This window comes from Primulina tabacum, chromosome 18 (assembly GCF_025594145.1).
Source record: "Primulina tabacum isolate GXHZ01 chromosome 18, ASM2559414v2, whole genome shotgun sequence".
In the NCBI taxonomy this organism is placed as follows: domain Eukaryota; kingdom Viridiplantae; phylum Streptophyta; class Magnoliopsida; order Lamiales; family Gesneriaceae; genus Primulina; species Primulina tabacum.
The window spans coordinates 23,325,841-23,333,946 of record NC_134567.1 but is presented as its reverse complement, the minus strand read 5'-3'; the positions used below and the strand labels follow the sequence as shown (position 1 = coordinate 23,333,946).

Here is an 8,106-nt window from a genome sequence, read left to right as displayed (position 1 = left end):
ATATTCCTCTCGAACTCTAAGCTGATGGTAGCCATAACGAAGATCGATCTTTGAATACACACATTGATGTACCCTGCAACTGATCAAACAAGTCATCGATACGCAGCAGAGGATACTTATTCTTCACAGTAGCTTTGTTCAACTGCCTGTAATCAATGCACATTCTCATCGTTCCGTCTTTCTTCTTTACAAACAATACCGGAGCCCCCCAAGGTGACATACTTGGTCTAATATAGCCTTTTTCCAGTAAGTCCTATAATTGCTCTTTGAGTTCTTTCAATTCCGCTGGAGCCAAACGATAAGGTGCACTCGAAATAGGATTTTTCCCGGACACCAACTCAATGCTAAAATCAATTTCCCTCTGGGGTGGAAATCAAGGAATTTCATCGGGAAATATATCAGGGAATTCCTTGACAACAGGAATATCAGAAACCTCAAATATTTTTCCCTATGTCGCATCAACTGCATAGATCATGAATCCTTCATTTCCTGTTAACAAGATTCTAAACATTTCCATTTACTGCCATAATACGGTCTGAATCTGACGACTCCATGGAAACAATCAACGGTAGCTCGATAATTAGACAGAGTATCCATTCTCAAAATACAGTCGAAGTCAGACATATCTAGCTTGATGAGATTAGTTATCATAATATTATCATCGAATCTAATCACACAATTCAGAATTATCTCATGAGACATCAAACACACACCGGCAGCTGTAGAGACGGACACAATATCTATCAACGGAGTAGTAGCAATCTCATGCTCATCAACAAATACAACATATAAAAATGAATGAGATGCTCCTGTGTCTATCAGTATGCGAGCAGGATGATCAAAAATAAGGCAGATACCTGCAATAACTCCGCCCGGTGCTTCTTGAACTTGATCCTGGGTTAAAGCATGAACTCTAGCCTGCTGTGGCCCTGGGAAACGCTGTTGTGCAGAACCTCTAGGCTGAGGATAGCTAGACTGCTGAAAAGACTGAGTAGGAACAAAAGGTCTAGTTGCTTGTCCTCTAAAACCTTGACTAAACTGAGGTTGCTGAAATTGTTATCTTGCTACATTCAGACATACTCTAGCATAATGTCCAACTTGCCCACAGATATTACAATATCCATGAACTCCCGTACACTGAGGACTGAAATGCTTACCACCAAAACGATCACAAAATACTCCACCTGGGGACCAAACTGAACTTCCACGCTGAGTGCCAGAACTAGAAGAACTACTACGAGTCTGTTTCTTGAACTTTTTTCCTTTGGCTTTAAAGTTTTGCTGCTTTGGTTGTTGATAAGACTGCGAAGGCTGATACGGTAGTAAAGGACGGTATAGTGGTGTACCAACTGGCATCGGCACATTACCTCCGAAACTCTGAGGAAAACATTGTCGAACTGACTGTGGTTCTGCCAAAAGTAGACTTGCCTCCACATTCTTGGCTTTCTCTACAGCATCGGCATAATTAACAGGCGCTCCAGCTACTACTAAAGTGCAAATGGTTCGATTCAATCCTTGCATAAAATACGATAGCTTGTTCCGATCACTGCTAGCAACATGAGGAACATAGGCAAGAAGCGCTGAAAATTGAGAGGCATACTCCACTACAGTCATGTTACCTTGAGTCAATCTATTGAATTCAGATTCATTGGCCGAATAGTATGAAGGCGGTGAATACTCTCGAGCAAATTGAGCGCAAAATACATCCCAAGTAACTCTTTCACCTGATTCTTTCAGAGCTTCCTCAGTAGTTTCCCACCATAACTGAGCTCGGTCTTTTAATTGACAAATAGCCAACTTAAGCTGCAAATCAGGAGTGTACTCCAACATATTGAACAAACGCTTCATACTTTTTAACCATGCTACAGCTTTCTCACCATCTTCATTCCCAAAGAATCGAGGAGGACGCATGTTCTGAAATTGAGATATCACAAGTTTCATTTCTCCCATTCCTCTAGTCAACTGATCCATTTCATGCTCAACGTTAACATTTCGTGCTTCACCACGAGGACGACGACCTCGTCTTCCCCAACCAGTCTCGTTAAGTCCTCTCACATTAGGAGCTTCAGATTCCTGAACAACTTCCTTTCCTTTTCCAACCTTACGTCCCGGTGCCATCTACAAGACACAAGGATTTAATCCACAGGCAGAAACAAAATAATCGGTTGAGTATAAAAGCATAAACTTAAACTAATAGGAAATTCTAAATTAGATGACAAAACTTAATCAACTATACGCTCTAGTCATGCTGATACAATTAAGTCAAAACATAGAAACAAGTAAGAGCAAATAATCAAACACATGCACAATCATTTTATTTGTGTCTAAACTCGAGTGTCCTAGACTCCAATTCGAGCGTATCCCAGTTACGCTCTGATACCAAAATTGTCAGAGCCCGTACTCTTAATTAATATTTAGTTACCAAACAACAAGGATTAAATGGTGTAAACAGCGAAAACGAGTTTAAAACGTTCATTTGGGCCTACAGAAATTTCGGCATGACTTTCCCGTAAGTAGGACATCCCAAAAATCTCTAAACAAAACAACATCAATATACGCTCGAAAATAACAACAAGTTCACAATCAACCAAACAAATATCCTACAGCCGCACTGGCCAGGACTAGACACAACATACCACAAATAAAATCCAAACAACATAAAAACATAACCATACAGCTACACAAGGCATCTCCCTGGCAAATGTATCAAACCCACATAATATATATATATATATATATATATATATATCTGGGAACTCTGACACAAACCAACTGACTACTGGGTACCACTCGTTGACGCTCCACCAGACGCGTCAAAACCCTTGGAATGACCTGCTATGACATAAAAAACAACCACAACATCAAAAGAAAACAGTGGTCGGACCCCAGTACGACAAACCAGTAAAATCACGACGTATATAAAAGACATGTAATAATATCAAGTAAATGCAATGATATGCGATGCATGAATGATAACAATGGAATAACGGATACCAAATGGAGTCCAAACGAATAGCATCATCAACAGTAACAGTGGCCACCCGTGCCAGGAATGCAGCATCAAATCGCCGCTCGTCCATGCACATAACATCAGGAATGCGAGTAGCTAAGTCGCTCGTCCCTAGCTGTCATCTGGGAATGTGGCTAATCCTAACCCATTCATCCCTCTGATGACTCAATATATCTCAATAGAATCAACATAAATCGTCGTCAAAGGAGTCAAGGCTCAATATGTTATGCCAACACAATTAATGCATGAATGCAACAGAATAAACATTCAAAGCACATAATAGCAAACAACATTCACCGAATATTCTTACACGCCAATATAAACGTCATAATGATATAGGTTTGAGCGTACCTCAACTATAGCTTACAATACCACAGAAAATCTTAAGAAATATCGGATGAACTCGTCCAATGTTAAAACCTACAATATAAATTCGCTATACACTTCAACGTAATGCATTCTAACCGACTACAACAAATTATATCGGAGCGGTTAAAAATCAATTTTCGGACAGCCTATAAAACCCTTATACAATCTGAATTCAACCTTAATACCTCACGAAACGAAGCTTAAACACACAACGGTGATCTTGCGAAAATGGCTCGCCGGAAAAGTCGTCGGAAGCACTGTTCAGATATGAAAAACGAGCTGGAAATTAGGGGAAAACAGGGGAAATAAAGGGCTTTGATTCCTTGCTAAATAAACTCAAATCAACAAGAAAATTGAAGCTAGAAGCTCACAAAATCGGACAAAGAATGAAACGTAGCTGCCGGCTCGAACGTGAAAGATGGAGCACTGATTTCTACCGATTCATGGCAGGAAAGTAGCTAATAAGTTGGAGGAAGAAATTTTGCTAAGCTGGTGCACTATTCCCCGACCGCCGGTGGCGCTGTGCGACTGAAGCAGAAAGAAGAGAACGACGGCCAAGGCTGGAGAAGAGTTTCTGGATTTAACGCTTCTGTTTTCTTCTATCAAATGGATTGGGGTTATTATAATTAAATGGTAATGGGATGGGCCTAGTTTAGGTATTGGGCCTCACATTTTAATTCATATTTAGTTCATATAATATGAAATCCTTGGTTCATTTGATTGACAACAAGCTCGAGCTGAGCATGCTTGTGTATGGTATGTGGATCTGAAGCTCTAGTTTGAATTGATTATTTCATTTTTATTTTGTTGGTATTGATTTTTTGTGTTTTGATTATACAACTATTTTTTCTTGTTAATGCTTTGCATTTCACTTCCATGTTCTTTTCTGGACCAGAATGAAAATGATGGATCGGTTCTAACACATGCGAAAGTGCTTCAAACACAATATTCTCAATGAGCTGCAATAGCTCGTGTTCTAAGAATGTAAATACCGATGAATTAAATCGAGTTTAGTTTTCAAACCAAGCGGAAGATACTCAAAGTAATCATTCGTTAAGAAAGCTAACTAATTTGAAAACATTTTAACTTGTGTAAGCTGAATAACTGAAATAAAGGGGATCGATTCTTGCATGTATCAGTTCAGTTATGGTGATAACTGAACTGATACCAGCTCGAACTGAACAAATCAATTTGAAAACGTTAGTTAAACAGTTAAGTACACAAGATATGTTTATGGATGTTCAAAAACATCAACTGCTCCTACGTCATCCCTTCTACTACCTCGGGTATGATCCACTAGAAGACTTTGTTTATACAACACCTTGTACAAACTCACTCAGCTTAGGACTTACACTATTGCATAACTGAACTTCCAATCTAGACTGAACGCAGCAACTTCCAGCCAACACTTGTTTAACGTCTATGTGTTAAAGACTACATAAATAAGTTTAATGTTTTTGTGCAAGACTCACTCAGCTATTCAATACGCTCAATTTTCTGTATGTGTGAGCGATGGTGTGTGCGTGTGTGAGAACTGGTCTATGAATACAACACAAAAGTGTTCTCACACACTGAGAATTTTGCTTCTAGATTAAGCTGTTGGCATGCCCTATTTTTCTCTTATGATTTTCACGCACTTTCTGATGGTCTCGATCTTGTATTTATAGAGTCTTTGAAGCCGTTCATCAAGACTCATCGAATTTGTCCGTTTCAGTTTGAATATGTTCCTCAATATTTGTGTCTTGTCCTTTCTGACAATTATTTTGGAACGCCTTGACTTTAAGCTCTGCTGCAACGTCAATTATTGTTTTTGACCAGATAATTGTTTTCCTTAGTGCGCACAGCTGGATAAGCTTGTCTTGTTCCGCAAACTAGTCGGATCCTAACTGATGTTCTGAACTGGTCAGTTGAACTGGCTTGGTGAAATCAGTTGACTCGTCAGCTGAACTGATTTAATTGCTTCAGTTGAACTGGTCAGCTGGGCTTTTCATCAGTTGAGCTCTTCATCAGCTGGCCGAGCTTCTGAAGGTCTTCTATTGAACTACCTATCAGCTGGACAATGAACTAGTATTTGATATATCAGTTGAACTGGTTCAGTTTGGGCAATCAATTGACATTTTTAGTTTGTGTTTCGATAGCTTCAGTTTAGGCTCGGTAGCTTTCTGCGTACTTAAATTCATTAGAAGCAAAATAATAAGTTTTGGTAACATCAAAATCAAGATTGCGAACATGAAATGTTCCAACAGAAAATGTCCGTGGGTTATTATTTATACTATTCCACTCAATGATTTATGTGATGATTGAAGTTTGGGAAAAAACATTAAATATTTTCATGATTTATGTTTGGAATATATAATCAAAGAATTTGTTTGAGTTGAAAACTCTATATGCCTTAACCTTGATAAGGCAGAATATGAATGTCATAACAATGTTGAAAACTCTTCCTCTTTTGATCCCCTTTACATAATTTTTTTGCATGTGTTAAAGCTTGAAGTTTGAATGATGAAAGGATATGGAAGGTGTCAATTCTTGTAGAAGTCTTATTTATGTATGTATTCCCACCAGTTTCAGTATGTCGAGGTTCTCCTTTCATTTGAAAGTGTGTAATTTCATTAATTTGTGGATAGCACGACTAATCATCATCATGCTAAGGTTTGAAAATAATAGTTTAATATATTAGAAACTAACAATTTAAGGAAAAATTATTATTTTGTTTCCCTACAAAATATAATGTTGCACGTCACCTTTAAACGCAAAAAAAATGTTATGATGGAAAATATGTATTTTTTCTCTAAAACATTGCCACATAATGCGACGGTCTTGATAGAATTAGCTATACAAGACCTGATTTTCTCAAATTTTAAGAAACAGTCGGAGCACAAATAGTGCAAAACACGGTCCAATGATTATTATGAATATCATATACTCAAATATAGCAAGTCAACAAAGTAAATAAGTGCAGTAAAGAAATAACACAATGATTTTATGGATGTTCGGAGACTCAAGTTCCTACTTTACCTTTTTTCCACCTAGGAAATATTTTACTAGAATACTTTTGTTTTACATGTTTTTGTAACAATCCGATTCAACCTTAGGACTTATCCACTGTCTACGTAGAAACTCCTAGTTAACTCAAATGGTTAAGACACACACTCTAACAACCAAAACAATACAAATGAAGTAAAGAAGTGAATCCTCTGTTTAGAACTGTCAAACAACTCTTCAGACGTTCTAGACAGAAACAGTCAAGTAATTTGACCGAAGCCCTTAATGATCCTTGAAGATCATATCAATGTTCTTTAAAACAAGGGCTCTTGAGCAGCAATGAATATCAAAGTGTTGTTTGTGTTATTTCGTTGTAGTATAAATTCTTTTTGGCATTCTCTATTTATTGTGCTTCTTGCATTTTCCTGTTCAACGTTCGACTATAGCTCATTAAATGAGCATTCATGCAAAAGAAGGACGACGATAGCATTGTCCTTTATTGATTTATCGTATACTTCAATTAATAAGCAATTTAACATTTATCAAATGTGATAGGAAATGACCACTGATGACAAAAAGTAACTAGCTCTGCACGTAGACTTTTTAGAAAAACAATATGATCTTCTGATACCATGTTTATCGTGCATGATCAGCCTACCATCTTTTCTGATAAATTAGGTGAGATACTTGTAAGACAATTGTTTCTGAATATGACTTTACTCAACCGTTTATAGATGTAATTCAATATGGTGAATGACTGAGTAATCCTTATGCTACAGTCTTGAATGCTTGAGCGGTCTAATGGATCAAATACGTTGCTAATGATAAAGCGGTTGGATATCTTTGCATCTCGAGACCGTTTGAATAAATTCTTCTGAATCTTCAGTGGGCGGTCGAGTAACTGAAATATTACAAAGATAACTTGATCTAATGCAACAAGTTATTGTTTGTTATCACCAAAACTAAAGGAGCTAACAAGATATTTAGTTGCTATATTACAAATTTAGAAGTGTAAAATCAACAATAAAAGCATAATCATTTGACTTGGGTTGGAGAAATATTGTCTAACCAGTGATGAACATTACAGGCTACATATGACTCTTGGATTTTGCAGCAGAGTTCTTAGTTTGGCACCATAAAGAACTTCTTGATCACTTGGAGAACGTGTCTGCTAACAATCCTGTGGTCGTAAAACGTGGTCAACGAATTGTTGAGGTGAAACCAATGGATGGATATTGGATAATGTATCTAGTTCCGCTGATCTTCAGTAATTTTTGCCCAGCAAAATGACATCTTGCTAGGCATGAACAAAAGCCCATGGAGTGGTGAAGAATGCAATAGAAATGATGCATATCAAAGTTTTGTCACATGTATAGGCAATGATAGATCCGATGAGGACATGTTCTAGGGTATAACAAGCTCAGTTGCCAACTGAGTATTGCCTGCAGTAGCCGAAGTATTCAGCTGCACCGTTGGCCAGAAACCGACCATAGCTAAATATCATCTATCGATACATTTGAAGTCATCAAAATGCTTCAGGGCCTTTCAGCTACCGCATCAGTGAATAAATCTGGTCTGGTAAATGCAGTGGATAAAAATCGAGTTCTTGAAGCTAGAATCACCTCGAAATGTGAATTTGTACGTTTTTTTATTTTTTTGAGCACGTATGTTTTAATTTTATATATTTAATTGTACATTAAATGGAAAAAATAAAATATTATTATAAATTATGTCTTTTTGCT

At 37.4% G+C, this 8,106-nt stretch overlaps 1 pseudogene; it reads left to right on the top strand.

Moving 5' to 3' along the window:
• Nucleotides 1–6,996: 6,996 nt before the first annotated feature.
• Nucleotides 6,997–7,998, top strand: LOC142532381 (putative alpha,alpha-trehalose-phosphate synthase [UDP-forming] 9; annotated as a pseudogene).
• The last annotated feature ends 108 nt before the right edge of the window (nucleotides 7,999–8,106 follow it).